General features: G+C 36.6%; 1 pseudogene; it reads right to left on the minus strand.

The window, feature by feature from the left end:
* The window catches only part of LOC149168165 (DNA mismatch repair protein MSH5-like), a 72,083-nt pseudogene that overhangs the window by 44,738 nt on the left and 3,621 nt on the right, over positions 1-23,724 (minus strand).

Genomic DNA, 23,724 nt, shown 5'->3' on the forward strand with positions numbered 1-23,724 from the left:
TTATTATAATGTAATCAAACCTTGAGTTTTTTTAAAACTAATATCTTCCAAAAATAAGCAAACATAACATATTGTAAATCTGTTCATAAATTTCATGGTCCATATTTTGGGGAATTGGTTCCAATTTGTCTTGCATTTTTGTATAAATTTTATGGACTAAGGGTAGGCTAGAGGGTTCTCTAGAAGGAGGAAGGTGTTGGCACCATCATTTTTGTAACCACGCATCTTGTATTTTTATTCCAGAATCAATACAATCTTTGCAAGTTTGTGGCGTATTTCTCAGTTGCTAGTTTGTGAGTTGTGAATCACCAACCTCCTACTAGGGAGGAAGGGCCCTCCTCTTTATCAGGGATTGGTATTTTGTATAAATAATGTAGTAATACCTTAATTTTTTTTAGCATTGTGTGTACTGATTTATTTTTATGCAAGTGAGGGTTTGATAGTGTGGCTCTTGTGAATTGGTTTCCATTCATGCATGTGTGAAGAATGACAACAAGTGTTGGTTTGATTGAGTGCCAAGTTCTTATAGAATAAATCTTAGCATTAGGAATTAGCCAATGTTAGTTAGTAATTGTTGAATTCATATAGTTTTCATGATAACCTTGAAATAAGTAGACTTACTCTAGTTGATAATTAAACTAACATTTTTGTGTCATTGTTAGGGATTTTATTAAGGGAACAAGGGCATAATTAGCACTGTTTCATTTTTTAAATGAATTATTAAAATATAATGCATTAGAAATGTTGTTGGATTTGTGGTGATAACACGATAAGATGAGAGGTAGGAACTTGTGCAACGCCTCAATAGAATGAAGTTGACTCGACCTCATAAAGGGTTAGCACACATAGGTTGCATTTCTTTAATTAGAATTTGTTCCAACAAATTTCATTTGAAGTAGATTTTTTTTTCTCCATGTATGAATCCATGTGCTAGCAGAATATATCAACAAGTTGAAGAAGCTTGTTCAAGAAAGAAAGAATGATACTTCAACGAAGCTCTCAATGAGGAGTTTAAGAAGATCATAAAGGAGTAGACATTTAGAAGAAGATGTTTTTGTTGAGATACAAAAATCAACCAATGGCGAATTTACAAGGGAAAATATTGGTAATTTGTTTGAAAATTTTAAAATTGATATCATTAGCTCTTTGTCTTCACAAATTGATGTTTTGAAAGAAAAATAGAAGCAAGATGAAGTTGAGGAAACACTATAACATTCTACTCCAATTGTAGGAAGAAGAACCTTCCTAGAATTTGTCCACTTAGCAATGTGAAAGTTTGTGGCATTTGTGAGTAGGATCACTCAACGAATCATTGCCCATGGTTCCCAAGATTAAAAAAAATATTTTCTATAGTCCTATGTAAACCTCTTATTCCTCCTCTAATTCAATACCCCACACTACGGTCGCAGTGGCCCACTCCCTTGAGTTAGATATTTTTGTGGCATCAAACCTCCTTTCCAGGAAAGTTCCTTATGAAAACTCAGTTTCCTATGCAATAACAAGAGTTGCAACTCCCATTAAATGCACCGCCAAGTAATCCCCCTTTGTAGCCCTAACTACATGTGCAACCTAAACTAAATCCAAACAATAAGGTGGCACAACAAGTCGAAGCATCGGTCTTTCCCACTTACTGTATCTTCCATATTGAATGTAATGAGATGCATCTAAGATCATGGAGAGTATTGAATTTAGGAACTTACCCTATTACCACAAAGCATGAAGAACATAATTCACCTTGGGAAGAAGCCTCGATCCAAAGATCGTTAGAGGAACAATACATAATTGAAACTCATGTTGAAATTGTTGTAACAATTGATGTTGTTATTATTATTGAAGTTGTTGAAATTGTTGTAACAATTGATGCTATTGTTACTATTGAAACTACTATAACGAATAGTTTTGTTGTTACTCTTGAAATTTTTTTAACTGTTGTAATAGTTGATGTTGTCGTTACTATTGAAACAATGACCAACTAGATAGGAAAAATGACTATTGTAAGTATTTTGGACAATCTAGTCATAATCATAAATACGTATGCATATCGAGGAAGAGGAGAGAAACATATTCATTAGCAACATCAAAGGGAAGATCAGGAAAGTTTATGAACAATATAAAGGAGAAAACCTAATAATTTTCCTTCATCATCCTGGTGAATATGAAGGAGAGATCAATTATGAATAAATCATCAACAAAGAGTATATATTGGAACCTAATATTGAGGAATTTATTTCATTCCTATCATCATATCCGTTATGTATTCAAGAGGGAAATAAAAAATCTTTGGAAGATATTCTTGGCATGATAGAGGGGGACATACCAATAATTTCTAGTGAACCAAAGAGGTAAGGATGCATAGATTATATTGAAGTTTGGTTCCAAATGATTGTCAGCAGACAATGTTCCTCCATCATCAAACATCTCCTAGCACCAAATTAGCTAGAGTATCTACATCCTCGTATTATCGTATTCATGGCATATCTTCCAAATTTGAATATGAGTTCATTTGCAATTTTTTTATGCACATGGCTTCATTGAGAATATTCCTACACTTGAAAGGAAGCACTTTCAAGTAGAGTATGATTATATATATAGAAAATATAAAAATAAGTCTAACTATGAAAACTGGGACATTGGCATAGTTAGACAAGGGATTTATTTGATAACAAGGTTACTAGCTAGAAAATTCCTCAATAATTTCTACATCATGTTATTGATCCTCTAAAAATTCTTTAAATTTTTATATGTGCTCATCTTAGTTGATGTGGGATGGATTAAGCACCTCTTACTAACGAGTCTTGACCCATCATCTTCAACACATTATCTAGGTTCAAGGCTAGATATTTGTTTTAGTATATTCAAGTTTGCATACATCAATGGAATGTTCTCTGACTAATGACAATGGGAATATATCAATGTCCCCATATTGTTAGATATTTTGGGTGACTGAATTTCAACACCTTTATTTGTACCTATCAAGATGTACTAAGGTACCTTGATGATCATTAACATTAATGGTGAGTTGTATCGCATTAGTTAATGAAATACATTAATGGCTAATAATCTAATAATCTCTTTCCATGTTAGACCTAAGAACATTTATTCTCTATAAAGAGTTGTACCATGGGTCCAATTTTGATGAAGACTTTGTGATGAAATCAACAACATTTGAAACGTTTCATTTTTTCAAATAAGAATAAGTAGACCGATTATTGGACATCCAGATCATTAATAAAATTATCCTTCACCCCCTCAAAAGATTCAACAACTATGTTAACTCTGCAAGTGTTGTTACTTTATCATTTCTAAGTGTTGTTATAGGATGAATAGAAATATGTTTGTTCATATTTTCTCTCCAAAACAAGCTTTATCAATAGCTTTCATCATTTTGGTATCAAATTAAACACAACAATCAATCTCACACAATTATCATTCAATAGTAAAGAAGTTGCCTCACATATTTAGTAGTGATTAATCATTCAATGTTATGTTTTATATCGGCTCAACAAAACCTGGGGTAAAAATGAACTTGAAACTTTTTTATTTTTAAAAATTTAGGGGATAATGATAAGATACTATTGTGAGCATGGAAGTTCATTTTATTTCATCTTGTCTCTATATTTCAAATTTGTTTTAACCCTCATATTCTACCAACCCACTGGTCAGCATCACTTAGTAAACAAGGTTCAAATCTTTCTCAATATTTTCATAAGTCCTAAATACTTACAACTTTTATTTTAGTCCCCAACAAGAATTCCCTATTGTATATTGTGTCCTCTATTTTTTCTTTCCCTACACCTGTTGGGCCCAAAACAATTACCAATAAGCCATTCAAAAATTGTATTGGTATGCAGCTTCCATTTGTAGATCTATTTTTATTCATTTTTCTCCATATTCGTTAGTAATTCATCCTAATTTGTATGGAGCAACTTCATACCAGCTACTTGACTAGCCATATCTTGGAAAGAGAATATTAAAATTTAATATTTTCACCACATATATGTACAAATATGTTTCTTACTTTGACTTGTGCAAAGGATCTTGTGTAAAAATTGATAACAAATACAAAAGAAAGGCCTTGAGTAGAAACTCATAATATTGTAGTATCTTTTGAATGGTTAATCTTTTTAGTTATAAGAACATTCTTTTACACCATCATGAGAAAAAGAAAGAGGCAAAATCAGGTTGGTCAATTCTCATGCTATCTTATTTGCATGAGGACATGCAAAAGTGCAGGAATGGGGGAGAAGGAATGATAGTTGTATTTTCACATGGAATCCCATTTTCTATTATATTAATTCTTATCTGTGCATGAGAATAACACGCTACTAAGGATAAAACAAAGACATTTGGTAATTTCTTATTTATTTATGTTGTTTTTCCATATAAAATGAAAAAATTGATTCATGGATATTTCCCAAACCATGCATTGGATCACTGTGAAATATGGAGGGAAGAACTAAGGTAATATATACAAATCTGCAATGTTTCAAGCAAAATTTATTTATAAGTTTTGAAAATATAAGCACAATAACCTACAACAAATTTTCTTATATCTTGAGATTTGTGCATCAAATGGCTCTGATTTTTGGTGTGGAGAAAATTAAAATAGTAGAAATATACTCACAAATTTTCATCAAAATCAAATTTGTACTTTGTGATAAATGTGTTATAAAAAATATTGTTACACTTATAATAATTTGTTGATACACCTGTAAAAGTTTGTTGAAATTATTGTAACAACTTATTTCTTATATCTCATAATTTTTCAATGGTTTGCTATGGTTTTTTTGTAGGAAAGGACATTAAATGGCGATGAACAAACCAATTGAAAATTTCCTCGATATGAAGTGTTGTTTGCATGAAATGTCAATGTATTTGAATATGCTACAACTCCGTGTACAAATTGTTGCAACTCCACTAGAATTGTTAGAAGGCTACTAATGAAGATAAACCCAAGAAATATATCATAATAGCATGTATGTATACCCAACATACGTAGAAAATTCCCAAGGCAACACAATACCAACACTCCCACACAAGATTTATTGTTGAACATAACATAAAATGAATCAATGTTTCCACACAAGAACCAACATTGTATTGGAAGGGAAAGTTGTTCTACAAGAACCTATTGTGGGCATTAGAGAAATGATCAAGGTCGTCATCATTATTTTGGTGGAAACATTTATGGAAGGACAATGGATAGAAAATAAGAAAATCATTCAAGGTAAAGCTCAATTTTTTGTAGTGGTATAAGGTTGCATAATAGTGGCAGTGTTTGCAATAATCAATAAATTTTGATGCACTCATTCCTAATTGATTGTCCTAAGGAAACATGCACAACAATCTCTACCAAGGGTAGAATGAAAAATGGTGAGAGTATTGTGGGGGATGGTGTTCATGAGACTAAGAAAAATAGGGTGAGGATGGAAAATTGCATTCCATTGCACTTGTTTTCATTCAGATGCCTCATATAGCCATGTAGGTTGGGGGAATTTGGAAATTCAAGTGACCCTTTGTTGTCAACTCTATCTTATTTGCAAGAGGATATGCAAAAGTGCAGGCATGGGGGAGATTTTTGGGGAGATGGAGAAATGAAGACAAATATGGAAAATATGAGACATCGGTATTTCTCAAAACATCCCCAATTAGGTGAAATAGGAGCTATTTCACCAAAACATTTGTGGATTGGGAGATATGCATGGTTCCTTCATCCATCCCTCTCTTTTTGTAGTCGTTGGCTAACCGTAATCCAAATAGAGAGACAAAGTAGAAAATGAAACAACTTCATCCTATTCTCAAATGGTTTCAAGATATATTAATATATATAATTAGATATTGAGTTGTTTTCCAACTACGATCTTCCCAAAAAAAGCAAACGCAATATCTTATAAATATGATCATAACTTTTACAGCCTAGATTTAGGGTAATTGGTTCCAATTTATCCCCTTGTATCTTTGCATAAAGTTTATGGACTGAGGTAGGTTAGAGATTTCTTGAGAAGGAGTAAGGTGTTGGCACCATCATTTTTGTAACAATGCATCTTGTATTTTTATTCCATAATGCAATCTTTGCAAGTTCATGGCTTATCTCTGAGTTGCTAGTTTCTGAGTTGTGAATCACTACCCCATGTTAAGGAGGAAGGGCCCTCCTGTTTATCAAGGATTGTTATGTTGTATAGATAGCATAGTTACCTTAGTTCAATTAATTGCAGGTTCTGATATTGTTATTCTTGTTAAGTTTAACTTATCACTGTTACAATTCTTACTAGTAGATTGTTATTACCATTGGATTATATTGGTTTGTAGAATGGTTTTTATAATCACTCATGTATCAACATAATTTTCTTTATGATTCATCCTTAATAACCAATTATTGCTATCATTAATTAATTTCTTCTATAGATTTATAATCTTTTATTGAAACAATGTATTAGTTGGTTGTTTTTACATCTGTCATAATGTCTTGCAGTTAATGAATGGTTGATTTTGATTATCTTGATGGTTGTGTTTGGTTGTGACTAAATGATTTTGTGAAAGTGAGGATTGATTTCATGGAGTGATATTTTGTTTTCCTTGTAAGATTGATCATAAACTAGATGAGTGCTATTTTATTTTGCAAGTGTGATTTCAGTTTTAACATTGTGTGTAGTGAGCTACTTTTATGCAAGTGAGGGTTTGACAGTGTGGCTTTTGTGAATTGATTTTGATTCCTGCAAGTGTGAAGAGTGAAAACGAATTTTAGTTTGATTAAATTAAAGTTATTGTAGAACCAAGATTAGCATCAGGAATTATCCAACGTTAGTTAGTAATTTTTGCATGCATATGCTTTGTATGGTAACCTTGAAATAAGCAGACTTACCCTGGTTGACAATTTATGTCTTGAGAGAATTGACTTGTTTTATTAAAACAATTAATTTGACCAAAAAATATCAATACAAAACAACTTTCACATGTCCTTGTACTAGATACACTTATAGGGTCTTACCCATTGGTTTGTGGAATGCACCAACTACATTTCGAAGGGAAGTCTTAGCTATATTTGTTGATATGATACATGAATGTATAGAAGAATACGCAGATGACCTTTTGGTATATGGAAATTATTTTGATGAAGCTTTGGTTAACTTAGAAAAATTGTTTATAATAAGCATAAAAATCAACTGAGCTCTTAGTAATGAGACATGTTATATTTTGCTAATGGAAGGGATTGTACTGGGACATCATGCATATTTTGCAGGGATAACAATAGATCCAACTAGAGTCGAATCCATTGTTACAATACCATCAAAACAACAAGATATGAGAATTTTTTTAGGATATGTAGGCTATTATCGTTGATTCATAGAAAATTTTGAAAATAGCTCTGACATTGTTTAAATTACTTGCTAAATATGTTGAAATATATTGGGATGATAATTTCCAAATTTCCTTTGAGAAACTTAAATAAATTTTGTCTACAACACCAATACTTAGAAAGCCTAATTGGGAATTACCATTCCATATATCTACAAATGCATCCCATATTGTAGTAGGACCAATATTAGGTCAAAAAGAGAATCTTAGGACCTATACTATCAATTTCAATAATAAAAATCTATCCCTTGTTGAACTTAATTATATTGACTGAAGAAAAAAAATACGTTGTCACTTATGCATACTATTAATAAATTTTGATATTATATCATTAATTATGAGGCTTTATCCATAGATATAATTATTCCATTAAGTACTTGATGAATATACTTACTACTAATTGTATACTAATAGGATGCTTATTTTTGTGCAAGATTTCACTGTCACTGTCATGGATCGACTTGGAAGGGAAAATCAAGTGGCGTAATTTCTCTCGTGCCTTAATAATCCTAGTGAGATTGTTATAATTTCTAATAATTTTCTAGATGAACATTTATTTTCCATATCAATTAAAATTCCATGTTTTGTGGACACAACAAATTATTCATCTTCTTGAAAAGTTGCCACCATATTTTACACCAAAATAAAAGAAAAATATAAATTAAACAAAGTACTTGATATTCATGGATTAAAATATATATATATATATATATATATATATATATATATATATATATATATATATATATATATATATATATATATATATATATATATATATATATATATATATATATATATATATATATATATAAGTTTGGGTGGTGTGTCATGTTGAAGAAGTAAATAGTGTCGATCTTCACAGTTGTACTTGAGTAATATATTTTTCAAAAGAAATTATTATTATTATTATTATTATTATTATTATTATTATTAAATTGACTTATTATTAAATCATTAAATCATGGATTTTATGCTTGGGCCAATGGTCACAAGTCAAGCCTCCATTGTAGGCTTCTAGGAATTATTTTTTTTTGAAGACAAAGTTTGATGTAAGAAACCCTTCTTGGGAACATGATAGAAAAATATTTGAGTTTCAAATTAAATTCCTACCTCTCCTCCATCAAGTCGGACTTGGTCTCCTTGCAAGTTGGCCTCAAAATCAATCCTTCACACATCATCTCCTTAAATTATTCATGTCGACCTCAACTATAGACATAAACAACTATATATAGCCTAACGAACTCGACCAAATGAAGAAAGAGTCAAGCAACTCGAAGGATTATTGAACAATGAAGAAAATAGCATTACAAACAACAAAGTTTTCGCTAACAATATATTCAGATCATTTATAGGACAAAAAAGGATTGGATAACTATAGGACTGAGGACTAGGCCTTCATATAACTACAAGGTTAAGATGACTACTACTATAGGACTGAAGTATAAGAATGTCAAAGATGAACTAGTTGTCATTATCATATGAAGAAATGGACTAACATATGTGTACTAGGCTGACTTGATGGATGGAAGGATTTCTTGGTCTAGCTGTTAAGAGTCATGGTTGTCTCACTATAATTTGAATCTACTGAAGGAAGAGATCTTGACTAGGTTTTCCCCTACCTAGGGGTTTTTCCCTAGTTGTGTACATATATCTTTTGTTCCCTTTTTATTTTTGATCTTCATGTTTTGACATTAGTCTTAATGATAACAATATAACAAAAAATATCTAATAATATAATGTCAAAATAAAAGAGAAATCAAGATAAAGAAACAAAGTATATGAAGCCCTATATTTATCAACATGGTATCAAAGTGAGGTTCATTTGCATAAGGGCAGGAAGGAGATCACAATGGCTACAAGTCATGACAAAATAAGTCTGATCAACTAATACTGAGCTCCTCAAAAGTTAAATCATAAATTTTGGGTACTATAAAACAACCCTAAACATTGTCTTATGACCGCATAGCGAGACAAGAAAATTGAAGGCATAAAAACAATAATTTTAAAGGATCAAAAGGTTAATTAATCAGCCCAAGGAATGCTAAGCATAATAACAAGGAGAGTGAGGATCTAAGGTGACTTTACAAGGATTGTTTTCCTCATCAAATAATCTGAAAAATTATGTGCAAACTTCAAAATAATATGTGTGGGTTACCGAATTACTTTTCAGAACATATTAATAAGTCTTTGTCAACCAACGACCAAGACCAAGATCGATATCAATATAAGCCTTGTTGTAAGGATTTTCTAAGCATGAGTCTTATTGTAAAAGGACCTTTCTTAAGCCTATATAGTGGCATAGCAACCACAAAAGTAGTGATAGTTTAGTACATATCTATAGTTATATAAAAGATAAGTTTGAAACGATCGACTAGTATTAAACAACAAAAACAATGAGTTGAACTATGGAGCCTCTTAATAGAGAGGAAATAATCCTCTTACAAATAGTAGTGATAAGTCCTTGTCTCAAGAAAATAAGGAGATGATCTCTCACGTAGTATCTCTGATTAAGGTCCTTTAACAAAACCGCTACATATATATTCAAGAATGAGATTATTAGAACAATAAAGAATACCTTCAAGTTGGAGTTCACCTTAAGGAAGATGATAAAGAATTATGAAAACCCAAAGAGCAGACCATTATAACAATCTTATTCCAAGACTGAAAGCATTAAGCATTTTTGCGGTCCTCATCTCCCAAGTAAGTATTGATTTTACTTTTAAGGTTTTAGTTATCTAACATTTTGTCTTTAGTTTGCTAAGAAAGGGGAACAAGATCAATATAATATAAAAATCAAAGGTATGTAATGATGAGGTATGTAAGAATTATACATTTAATAATGATCTAAAATAAATTGTCCTAAGTTTTAATTTTATACTTTCCATTATATTGAAATTTTTTATTGAAAATTTCTAGGTGACACACGAAACCCTAACCCTAGTCTGCACTTCTAGGGTATATAGATGATTCAAGATATATAGTAAACCATAAATATGTTTGATGAGGATGATAATTTGATTTTTAATATATTTAGGGACCATTACATCCTCCATTAATTTATGAAAAACCTTAGATTGTCAAATTGAAATCATGTTTTTGGAATCAAACATTTTGCTTGATTAATAGTACAGGTATAAAAATTATGGCTAAATTTAGAGGGAGCACTTCAAGGAAACCCTACAAGGTTTGTAAAAGAGTAAAGAAAGGTATGTAAAATGGTTTCTTTATTAAAATTATAATTATTTTGAAATGTTTTCCTGGCATTACTAACTCTCTCATGTCTAGGTTTCAAATCATGAATATTCTTTTTAGGGTAATTGATATTTTGATTGAATCTACCATCGTTATATTTTTTATGATTATTTTTAAAACCTAACCTTTAGGGTTTATTATAAAACCCTAACCTAAGGGTATATTAATGAAACCCTAATCTACTTAGGGTTGAAATTCTATCCTTACTTAGGATATGTTAATAATAGTATTGAAACCCTAGTCCTGATAGGGTTTCTAATAAATAACCAATGATGAAAAGTTTATTCTTGTGATATTTAGGGTTTTTCTATTGTTATGGAATATTCATAGCCTTTTAGGGTTTTCTAGTATTGTTCTAGTAATAAAACAAAACCCTAGATCCTTTGATAAGTTAGTTCAAACCCTAGATACTTAGGGTTTGGTGAATTAGGGTTTATAAGAAAGACCCTTGTAATAGTTGAAATGAGGTCCTAGGAATGAAACCCTAGGTATGTATTCTTTTGTATAATCAAAAACCTCTTAGAGATTCTTGTTCTAGGATATGATGATATTGTTTTCGATTGTTTAGATTTTAAGGTAAATCTATAATTTGCAATAAATCATAGTAGAGTTTGTTGTATAACTCTGAAAGTAGCATTGAGGCCATAAATGTATAAGTACTATAATGAGATTGATATATCGATTGGGTTTATTTAAGTCTTGATGATAAAGTTTAGGGTTTGTGACAAAACCGCAACAAGAAGTTGAAGTCCAATATGTAAAATAGGTGTCTCTTATGAACCTATATGGTGTCTAAAGTTTGAATGTTTTAATGCTTTCATTATAGTAATATGATTTAGTTAACTTTATTCTTCCATATGTTTTTTACTTTTTTATACCTGCTATTAAGGTTTTATAGATATATTATCTTCAATAAGCTAAAAAAAATTGTAATTGGATATGAGAATGATAAAGGAAGTTTTAAAAATGATGATGATCAAGATAACCTTACTACCATAAGAAATAATGGAGCTTTAGAAGGCTGAAGTTTCTCAGATGTTATAAAAGAAAGAAGTTATTGATATCCCTAAGTTTAGAGGGAGCCTGGTGTTGTAGCGGCTACAACCACGCTCCAAAATGTTGCCTTAGCCTCATTTTGGAGCCTCCCTTCTAATCTTCACAGCAGCTTTCCTTGCTTTGTTAAGTTCACAATTTTTAGTGTCTTTCTTGCACAAAGTCATCTTGTCGATCACAGCTTGATCCATTCCCCTCACATGTTGTTCACCCGGAGTTGGTCCAGCTGCAGGTTGAGCAGCTTCCCCTTGAAAATTGCGCATTTCTAGAGGGAAACCAGCCTTCCCTCCATAAATTGCGCAATCCTCTCTGGCAGCCTATTGGGCTCCAAGATTACGCAATCCTGCTTGCCAACACTCCCAGCAGGATTTGCGCAAATTTCCCCAATAAGGTTGCTCAGCCCAAAATTTACGCAAATCTGGGAAGCATTTAATTTCTTTGCCCATAAATTGCGAAAATCTCATGGGCAGTCAGCACAACTCCCAGCCAAAAATGTGCATTTCCTTCAAGCAGTCGAACAACCTCTTGCATGTGCAGCTGAGTTGACCGGTTCCCTCCGGGACTGGGTAAGGCAGACTTGCATGCATAGGCTACTTCTCCTAAGGTAGCATGCAAAGGCATCCATTCTCTAAGGGATCTATGTTTAGCAGTTGGAGGTTACATGTAAGGAGCCATTCAGAAACCTCCCACCAAGTGTCTCTTCCCCTAGATTTGTGGCATGTGCATCACAACCTTGATGTTATCAAAACTCATCAATCAGATGTTGCAGAGCTCATTCCTCACATCAACCTTGCAGCTCTGACATCCCACATCACATCTAGGAGCAATCAGCACATTCAGCTCAGTTGTTTTAGGGTAAGCCCACTTCCCATGCCTTGTGCTACATTTCTGTCTCTTTTTGTGTTTTCACTTGTGGGAATATTGTTTTCTTGATTTATTTGAATGATTGCTATCATTTACATGTATACTAGCTTGTCCTAACTCTGTTTCAATTTTCGTTGCTATCTCACTGTTGTCGTATGCATGAAACTTTTTTGCACAGATGTTCACCCAACCGACAAACTGCCTCACCCACATGCATGTTGATTTGTTTGTTGAATCTTTCATTCATGTTTTGCATGCACTGTCAATCACTTATGCTCTCACTTAGTGTCGTCGTGCATTTACTGTCTTAGTTTCTTTCAGTTGCTCGTCGGCGAGTCAGGCCAACCTTGGCTAGGACTCTACCTTCACCAAGGCTACATTGTGCAATCTGGGGAAGGAAGGCTCACCTTCCTCTCCATATTTCCACATTCCTACCTAGCACTGTACTCCAGGACTATTTTGCGCATTTCTAGAGGGTAGTGGCTACTTAGACCAAAAAATTGTGAAAATATGTCCCTAGGCTAGCAGCCCTTCCCAACTGGAATTGTGCATTGTGCGATCCCAACATTGAGCAACCAGAATGGACTGTGAATTATGCAGTTCGAGTAGTCAGTCAGTCTCCCAGCAGCCCAGAATGTGCCTTGTGTAGTCTTGGCAGTCGGTCTCCTAACCTCCCAGCCGAAATTGTGCAACCTTAATGATCAGTCACACAGGTATGTTGCAAATCAGTTCTCAAAGTTCATTTTGGTTTTTGACTAAAAAATTTCTTGCCATGAGTGTTTCCATGTCCCCAGGTATTGCAGGTGCTCTTCTACCTCTTAGAAGTGTAGGTACAATGGTTTCCAAGAGAGCAGAATCAAAGACACCTTTTAGAGCACACCTAGAGATGTAGTCGATCAAGTGTCTCTGAGATTGCCTACTCACGAAAACATCAAGTTGTTTGTAGACAAGGAAATCAATGAACAACATCACAATGAGCAGCATCATGAACAGCAGCTGAAGGAAACATAACGAATGCAGTGAATGCAAGAGGAAGGTTGTTGAGAACACCCAGGCGGAACAAAGTTGCAAAATCAAGAAGATCAACTGATAATGAAAACATCTTTGGAGACTCAGGATATGAGGTGAAAGTGTGATATGAAGGTTGCCTGAAGACAGAGAATGGAATGAAGAAGGAGTTGCATGTGCCAAAGAAGTAACTCAAGGAAAACATGAAGCTGCATAGATAGACGAATGAGTTACAGCAGGATCAGGAATAGCAGTGGGTGCAACGTGCACTCACGGATGAAACTACACCACTACAAGTTAAAGATCCATCCCAACAGCTGACATGAAGCAAACATGGTGGGCAGTGGTGTTTATCGCATGCAAAGGATTCAGTAGCTTGCATGTCAATATGCGCATGCATTCAATCCAATCCATTCAACACACTCACCAAGGCGAAGACAAGAAGCAAGTCCAACTCAAGCTGAACATGTACTTCGACAAGTTGATGTGCATCCACCAACACACACTTGAAGATCAGAATAGACACTATGCATTAATGTGTTTCCGGTTCAGCTGCACCCAAGAAGACCATGTGCTTATTACTAGACAAGTTGGATGAATGAGCCAAACCAATGCACCGGTTGCAACAAAGGCAAGAGTCTACTTTAGCAAGATGTCACTATGAGGTGCATGCACACCATCACGAATGATCAATCTTGGCATCAGCTCGCCACCCTCACCATCACAAGCATGTCAAAGAGTTGGTCTCATCACAATAGATTGAATGTCAGTGATGTCTTGCATGGCTTGCTCAAGCCATGTTGTCTCACATGCATACATGTGCATTGTAATGTTGAGTCATGTCAAGTGTAAGTCAAGTGGCAATAGTTGGATGTAATAGTCATAGAGTAGGTGAAGAGTCATGAGGGTAGTTGAATTGTCACAAAGGGGAATGTCAAGGGTCACCCCACCCTTTGCTATAAATAGTCCCTCATAACTCATTGTACAGGCTTTTGGTCAGCCAAGCTTCCATTAAGACTATCTTGAAGAAAGATTAAACAATATTGTAACGCGCCTTGGCTTCTCCACTATGTGGAGCTATTACATCTCTTTGAAGGAGTAGGTGGCTATGGCTATAATGTTTCACTAATGGGGCTACCAGGTTTATATGGATGTATTGTATGATTGGAACTTACACTTTGTATATAATAAGAGCCAACACATTTTCATGCATATGTTGTTATTGTAGTTGTACTACTCCAGTTGCCTTATTGATATATGTTATTTAACTTACTTATTAGTGTATGAACCGATTCAAATGCAATTATGCGAATTTTGTTGCAAATGTGTTGTATATGTTGTTAATCTTGTCCCGCCCGTGTCGATTTCTTTGTTGGACATCAAATAGAGCTTTCACATGAACCTTGCTGTAACAACTGTTGCACTCGTTCAGACTGATCCGTGAGTGTTGTACGTGTTATCTTACCTTGTATGTTGTGACTACCGCATCTGAGTGGATTGCTCTGCCAAAAGCTATGTATGTCCTTTTACGTTGTGTGTTCCTAGACGAGTTGGGACTAATCCCTTTCAACCTGGAACTCACCTTCACCCTTATCTCCCCCTTTATGTGTTAGAACCTCTCATACACCTTCCTTGATTCACTGTAGCAGTCACACCCTTGCTACTGATAGAGTTATCTTACTTGCCTTTGTGCAACATCATGATCAAGGCATTACCTTACGACCCACTGCTGGGACTCCTACACCAAACTGTATGAGGTCTAATTGGGACTTCTTACCAGGGAGATCCCCTTGACATGTTGGTGAGTCCATCACCATCAACATTTCTGGTGCTTGAAGGAGGGCTTGATGACAAGTTGTGTCCTCTCATCAAGTTTTGAACCTTTGCACATATTTCATGGATTCTTTCACTCTTCTTCCCCTGTAGTTTTTTTTGAATCATGAAGATGTCTCCATCATGGGGAAGCTTTTCAATCTCTTGTACACTCACACATATGATGATGAAGGCAAAGTGGCCTGGCCTGGGAACTTACATAAATTTCTTTCCATTATTCATGAGGAAGATAAGTTTTCTAATGAATAGGTCAGTTTTTTGCTTGCATACACACTTCGTGAATCTCCATTTCGTTGGGTGCTCAGCCTACCGGCTGACACCGTGCACTATTTTGATCACTTATGTGATCTTATTAAAGACACGTTCTATCGTTTTGATCTATACCATCTTGACCGGAAATTGTTACAACAATGGAGGGCTCCGCATGAATCAGTTATTGATTTTTGGCAGTGCTTCCGTGACTTGCAGTTTCAAGCTCAGAGGAGCCAGATGAAATTTCATTATCTTTGGGACCAGTTCGAGTATTGCCTTAACAAATCTACCCGTCCCAAGAGAAAGTTTGAAATTAAGCCTCGCTCAACATTCTTCATTGATGGAGCTGCGCAATCTCATGTGGATGGGATCACAGTCTCAGCTAACTGTCCACCTTCCTCTCATTTAATAGCTCCACCATTTCCCAGTGATGTTGAGGATCATTCTCACACACATGTTCATCCTTCACACTCTCCCAACATCACTTCACTCAATCTTTGCACAGATTTGGTTGTGAATCCTTCAATCTCTCATATGAATTATTTTCCTCGACATCCATCTTTGCACTCGGGTGTTCCTACGAATGATGTTGTCTTGTGTTCATCCATTCGAGACTCTTCACTTGTTATTAATGAGGAACAACCCATTAACGGAGTTAGTGTTGCACAACCAACATGCACTGTCATTCATGAAGAGTATGAGTGGGAGTTTGAACATCAAAACTCCATGAAGGATGACTCCCTTCCGTCCAAGCCCCCTTCATTATTTCCTGACCTCTTTGGTGAACCTGCCACCCATGATTTTGAATGTGTGTCTTCATCCATGGATGCACCCATTGTTGATCACTTGCAGGACTTGCCCAATGTTATTCCATCATTCGACAACGAAGAGCATAAGTTACTCGTTGAAAATCCACTTGATCCTTCATCTGCCTTTTCCAAAAACACAAAGGATGAGTTTGTTCGCTTTTCATCTACCCCTCTATTCGATTCATCTAATCATAAGGATGTCGAAGAATTCATTGATTTTTCTGATCGTGGTGGTCGTGATCCATTTTATTCCATTTCTTTTATCACGGTCATGAATCTATCATAGTTGATCTTTTGAAGCCACCAGTGTATGATGATCTACCTAATGATGAAGTTGAGACACCCAAGACTATCGAGGCACTTCAGCCCAAGCTGATGGTTATGTCAGGCCCTTGCCCTCTTGGGGTTAGTCTCACTTCCGATCATGAAATTGTTCAATCACCCAAGGCTTCTCATCAATCATCTATATGCATTGAAGATCCATCTCACTCATAGATCACACTTCCTCCACTCAAACTGCATGATCCCATTGCTCAAGTATTGGAGGAGTCTTACATTGCAAGCACTCATGCACGACGCAAGTTATCTTTGTTTCTTTCGTTTTCTTACCTGTCATAGTCAAGAATGTGCTTATGCTTCAAAGTTGCACGTAGTGTCACACAACACCATGACAAGTCCATGGACCACCCTTCATGCACTTGCACTCACTTATGTCCCGTGGGCACTTTGAAACACGAAGTGTGGCTGTCTTCATTGTTATATCTTTCTTGTTTGCTGGTTCATACAACTGGGTTGCTCGCGAACCAAGCCTTCACCAGAATGGATTTACCAATGCACTGGTGGCTGCATTGGAAGTATCACTTCACGTGATGATGCACATGCACTGTTAATTTAAATGCACCGATGGCTGCATTGGAAGTATCACTTCACGTGATCAGGCCCATGCACCATTACTGTAGGAGTAGGAGTAGTGTTGGCTTTCAGTTTCTTGCTTGTATGCTTGTTTGCTTACATGCTTTGTTTTCTTGTTTATTTGCTTGCTTGTTTGCCTACATGCCTCTTTTCTTCCACTCTTGCTTTGCTTTTTTGTTTTTTAGTTCATTTGTTTCATTCGTAGGTTAGTTTTTCATGAAACCATGTATGACTCTGAAATGAGCTGGTAAAGTACAAGAGGGCTTGTACAACTATTATTACTTGGTTATCTATCATCTTGCCTCTGTATGATGAGCTTGTTACTTTTAATCCATGATACATCGAAGGAAAATACATACTGTTTGAAGTGAACCTTGGTGAAAACACAACGCTTGCGCGCTAACTAGTGTCACCTTCTCTAGTCGGCTTTTTTTGGGTTAACCCTTGTCAGCTTAGTCAAGTAGAGTAAGGTGAGGGGGAAACCTTAACACACACGTCAGAGATACAATAAACTACTTATCTACTGGAACAACCTCTTCTGCTCTCAATAAGTCAGGATCCCTCTTCCGCCTCTAAAATGAATAAGTGTTATGCACAGTGAAAAAAAAAACATGAAAAGTCAAAAAATTCAAAATTCAAAATGAATAAGGCAAAAGAAGAGAAAGGCTTCCTACACAAGGAGGTGACTCAAGTAACTCTGTCGAGGTACTGACCAGGCTTGTTGGCAACGAAGCCATACTTGTGTTCCTATGTGACTCCACCGAGGCACTGTCCAGGCTTGCTGACAGTGGAGCAACACCAGAGATGAAACTGACTCTGACAACTATACTACTTGTGCACCTATATACCCCTCAACCCCAATCGAAACAAATATGTTGCCTTGGCTTGGTATGTGTGTCAATTTACCAAGGTTTTGGCATTTGCTACATATTTCAATCAAGTTAGTGTGAAACGAAGATGAGTTGAGAACTGAAAAATAGTTCCAGAGGTGTTAGACTTACCTCTCACGAACAAGGTCCATTCAGAGAGCTGGACTTCTACCAGTGTGTCTCCAATTTTTGTAGTAGCTACAACCACCCTCCAAAATTTTTCCTTAGCTTCGTTTTGGAGCCTCCCTTCCAACCTTCATATCAGCTTTCCTTGCTTCATCAAGTTCACAAGTTTCAGTGTCTTTCTTGCACAAAGGCAGCCTCTCAGTCACAGCTTGATCCATTCCCCTCACAGGTTGTTCACCCAGACTTGGTCCAGCTGTAGGTTGAGTAGCTTCACCTTGAAAATTGTGCATTTCTAGAGGGCAACCAGCCTTACCTCCATAAATTGTGTAATCCTCTCTAGCAGCCTGTTGGCTCCAGGATTGTGCAATCCTGCCTGCTAACACTCCCAGCAGGATTTGCAGCAAATTTCCCCAGCAAGGTTGCTCAGCCTAGAATTTGTGCAAATTTTGGCAGCAGTTAGCTGCTCTGCCCATAACTTGTGCAAATCTCCTGGGAAATCAGCCTAACTCTCAGCCAGAAATGTGCATTTCCTTCAAGCGGTCAAAGAACCTCTTACATGTGCAACTGAGTTGAGTAGTTCCCTTTGGGACTAAGCAAAGCAGACTTGCATGCATAGGTTGCTTCTCCTAAGGCATCCCTTGTCTCATGGATCTATGTTTAGCAGTTGGAGGTTACATGCAAGGATCCATTTAGTAACCTCCCACCAAGTGTCACTTCCCCTAGATTTGTGTCATGTGCGTCACAACCTCGATGTTATCAAAACTCATCAATCAGATGCTACAGAGCTCATTCCTCGCATCAACCTTGCCTCTTTGTCATCCCACATCACATCTAGGAGCAGTTGGCACATCCAACTCAACTGTTTTTGGGTAAGCCCACTTCCCATACCTTGTTTTGCATTTCTGTTGGTTTTTGTGTTTTCGCTTGTGGGAGTATTGTTTTCTTGATTTCTTTTAATTCTTGCTATCATTTACATGTATACTAGCTTGTCCTAGCTCTATTTCAGTTTTCGTTGCTATCTCACTATTATCGCATGCATGAAATTGTTTTGCACGGACGTTCACCCAACCAACGAACTGCCTCACCAACATGCATGTTGATCTATTTGTTGAATCTTTCATTCATGTTTTGCATGCATTGTCAATCACTTCTACTATCACTTAGTGTCACCACGCATTTATTGTCTTAGTTGTTCTCAATTGCAAGTCGGCGAGTCAGGCCAACCTTGGCCCAGACTCTGCCTTCACCAAGGCTGTATTGCGAAATCTAGGGAAGGAAGGCTCACCTTCCTCTCCATATTTGTGTATTCCTACCCAGCACTGGTCTCCAGGACTATTTTACACATTTTTGGAGGGCAGTGGCTGCTTGGCCCAAGAAATTGCTCAAGTCTGTCCCTAGGCCAGCAGCCCTTCCCTGCTGGAATTGCGCATTGTGTAATCCTAGCAGTCAGCTACCAGGTTGGACTATGCATCGCACAGCTCCAACAGTGAGTCAGTCTCCCAGAGCCCAGACTCTGCTTTGTGTAGTCTTAGCAGTCAATCTCCTGACCTCCCAGCCAAAATTGCACAACCTTCATGATCTGTCACACGGGTATGTTGCAAATCAATTCTCAAAGTTCATTTTCATTTTCAAATGAAAAATTGCTTGCCATGAGTGTTGCAATGTCCCCTGGTATTGTAGGTGCTCATCTTCCTCTCAGTAGTGCAGGTACAATGGTTTCCAAGGGAGAAAAGTCGAAGACACCATTCAGAGCACACTTGGAGATGCAGTCGAACAAGTGTCTATGAGCTTTCCTACTCATGAAGACATCAAGCTGTTCGTAGACAAGGACATCATAATGAGAAACATCATGAATAGCAGCTGAAGGCAGCATACCGAATGAAGCGAATGCAAGAGGAAGGTTTTTGAAAACAAAGAGGCAGAAAAAAGTTGCAAGATCAAGCAGATCCACTAATAATGAAAGAAACTTTGGAGACTCAGGCTATGAGGTGATGATGTGACATGAAGGTCGTGTGAATATAGAGAATGGAATGAAGAAGGAGTTGCATGTGCCGAAGCAAAAACTCAAGGAAGAACATGAAGTTGCATAGATAGGCAAATGAGTTGTGGAAGGATTAGGAATAGTAGTGGGTGCAACGTGCACTCATGGATGAAACTATGCCCGTACAAGTTAAAGATCCATCCCAACAACTAACACAAAGTAGACATGGTGGGCAGTGTTTTTTATCGCATGCAAGGGATTCAACAGCACTCATGTCATTGTGCGCGCACATGCAATCCAACCCATTCAGCACACTCACCAAGGCAAAGACAAGAAGCAAGTCCAACTCAAGTTGAACATGTACTTTGGCAAGTTGATGTGCATGACCACCAGCACACACTTGATGATCAACATGGACACTATGTATCAATTTTTTCCCGATACAGATGCACCCAAGAATACCATGCGCATGTTAGCAGATGAGTTGGATGAAGGAGCCAAACTAATGCACCGGTTGCAACAGAGGCAAGAGTTCGCTTCAACAAGATGTCACCATGAGGCACATGCACACCATCACGGACGATCAAGCTTGGTATCATCTCACCACCTTCACCATCACAAGCATGTCAAAGAGTTAGTCTCATCACAATGGACCGAGTGCCAGTGATGTCTTGCATGGCTTGCTCAAGCCATGTTGTATCACATGAGTACATGTGCATTGTAATGTTGAGTCATGTCAAGTGTAAGTCAAGTGGAAATAGTTGGATGTAACAGTCATAGAGTAGGTGAAGAGTCATGAGGGTAGTTGAACTGTCACAAAGGGGAATGTCAAGGGTCGCCCCACCCTTTGCTATAAATAGTCCCTCATAACTCATTGTATAGGCTTTTGGTGAGCCAATCTTCTATTAAGACTATCTTGAAGAAAGCTTGGACAATATTGTAATGTGCCCTGGCTTCTCCACTGCACAAAGCTAGTACATCTCTTTGGAGGAGCACGTGGATGTGGCTGTAATGTTTCACTAATGGGGCTAGGAGGTTTACATGGATGTATTGTATGATTGGAACTTACACTTTTTATATAATAAGAGCGAGCACATTTTCATGCATATGTTGTTATTGTAGTTGGACTGCTCCAGTTGCCTTAATGATATATGTTGTTTAACTTACATATTTGTGTATGAACTGATTCACATGAAATTATATGAATCTTGTTGCAAATGTGTTGTATATGTTGTTAATGTTGTCCCATCCGTGTTGACTACTCTGCCAAACACCAAATAGAACTTTCACATGAACCTTGTTGTAACAACTGTTGCACTCATTCAGCCTGATCCATGAGTGTTGTACATGTTATCTTACCTTGTATGTTGTGACTACCACATCCGAGTGGATTGCTCCGCCAGAAGTTGTGTATGTCCTTTTGTGTTGTGTGTTCCTAGCCAAGTTGGGACTGATCCCTTTCAACCTGGAACTCACCTTCACCCTTATCTCCCACCTTCTGTGTTAGAACCTCTCATACGGCTTCCTTAACTCACTGCAATAGTCACACCCTTTCTACTAACAGAGTTATCTTACCTGCCTCTGTGTGACATCGAGATCAAGGCATTACTTACAACCCATTGCTGGGACTCTTACACCAAAAGGTCTGAGGTCTAATTGGGACTTCTTACCGGGGAGATTCCCTTGACATGTTGGTGAGTCCAACAGCGTCAACCCCTGGATAGAAAAGGTACATCTCCCCAATTAAGATGGAGGGCAAAGGAAATACCTTAAAGAGAGAAATAAACCAAAGATTGAATGAAATTACTACATACAGATTTTCAAAGTACTGAGGTTTTATTTGATGTTGCTAAAGAATTACAAGAAGAAAAACTTCTAACAATATGTATATGGATAACTTGATGATGAAAGAAACATAAAAATGATTGAAGACCCATAAAGTTTGCTTTTACTTATATTTTAAAGTTTATTACTGATTGGGGTTTTTGTTTGTTCAAGTAAATCTCCCCACAAGAAGATTTAACACTTTGAAGCATGCTTAGACAAATGGATATATCTATTTTATGGAGAGATGAAGCATCTAATGGTGGATGCTTGGGAGGAAATCTGGTCGGACCATGTGTTGATGTCTAGATCTCGAAGAGGGAAGGTGGTGTTGGTCATGGAGCTCCGACCTTGGATACGCACCTAGATCCTTGGGTTAATGGTTAGCAAGTAAGCCTGATGGTGCATAGACTGGCTGAAACCTTGAGTCCATCTTAGTACCACCCAGATAGAATACCTTGGTCAGGTATCTATTCTACAACACTGAGTGTGCTAGAACTCTTTGTGGAGCTATAAAAAGGGTCTCTTTCACCTCTAATTATCTCACATTAATATATCAATCCGGGAGCGTTTGGTTATTACAAAGAGCGACTCAATCCGAGGCTATTTGTCAGAGTAATTCTAGTAGTACAGCGTTCTACGAAAATACAAGAGTAAACGGATGCTTGCCTATAACTAAGTTACTTCAAATGACTAAAGCACACACTCTTAAATCTAGGCAACTGATCAGTCAAGGGTTCGGTGACGATAACCCATCCCTTTGGAAACTGACAGAAAGGAAATAAAAGCAGGGAAAATCACACATTCAGAAAACCAAGTAACTTACCAGTCAAGGGTTCGGCAGCAATAGCCCATCCCTTTGGAAACTGATGGAAGGGAAATTAGAGCATGGATCATGGGTCTGGGAGCGAGGCAGTGAATGCCGAAGCTCACTACAGCCTTGGATCGTCTCTCACACCAAAATAACAAATGCAAGTAAATGGAACGACAAATAGCAAAATGGAACAGCAAATAAAGAATTGAACGGCAAATCTGAAATGGAACAGCAATAATAAACTGGAACAACAATTGAACAACTAAGTCTCGCGAGTCATAACCAAACTTAATCTATTAACCCAAATGCACTCTTCACAACCAAATATCAATCTCTCACTCTTAAAGCAAATCAAGCAGAATTCACTAATGAAACAGCACTAACAATTGATAAATTGTGGAACAGCACCAATAGATCACACATAACACACTGGAATAGTAATCTGATCAATCTTAATTTAACGGCTTTGTTTCTACATACAACTTCGAATGAATCTATGACGTAAATGTTCAGTACAAGAGCTCTGTAACGAGACAGTAATAATATTCAGCCAAGACTGATAATCATTCAATCAACTCTGAAAGGATCAGTGATGTAATGCAGAGTCAATACACAATTCTATCTGTAAAAACCTTAATGAATTAATCTTAACAAAGCATGTAATGGCGATTCATAAAGCATATCAAATTACCAGATAACAACAATAAGCAAACCACGCAGAAATCAAATTGTAGTGGTACAGAAGCAAGTGTCCTTCGAGGCCGGGCC

This window comes from Pinus tabuliformis, chromosome 4_2, assembly GCF_031772625.1.
Source record: "Pinus tabuliformis cultivar Carrire ecotype Pingquan chromosome 4_2, CPIR1, whole genome shotgun sequence".
Lineage (NCBI taxonomy): Eukaryota > Viridiplantae > Streptophyta > Pinopsida > Pinales > Pinaceae > Pinus > Pinus tabuliformis.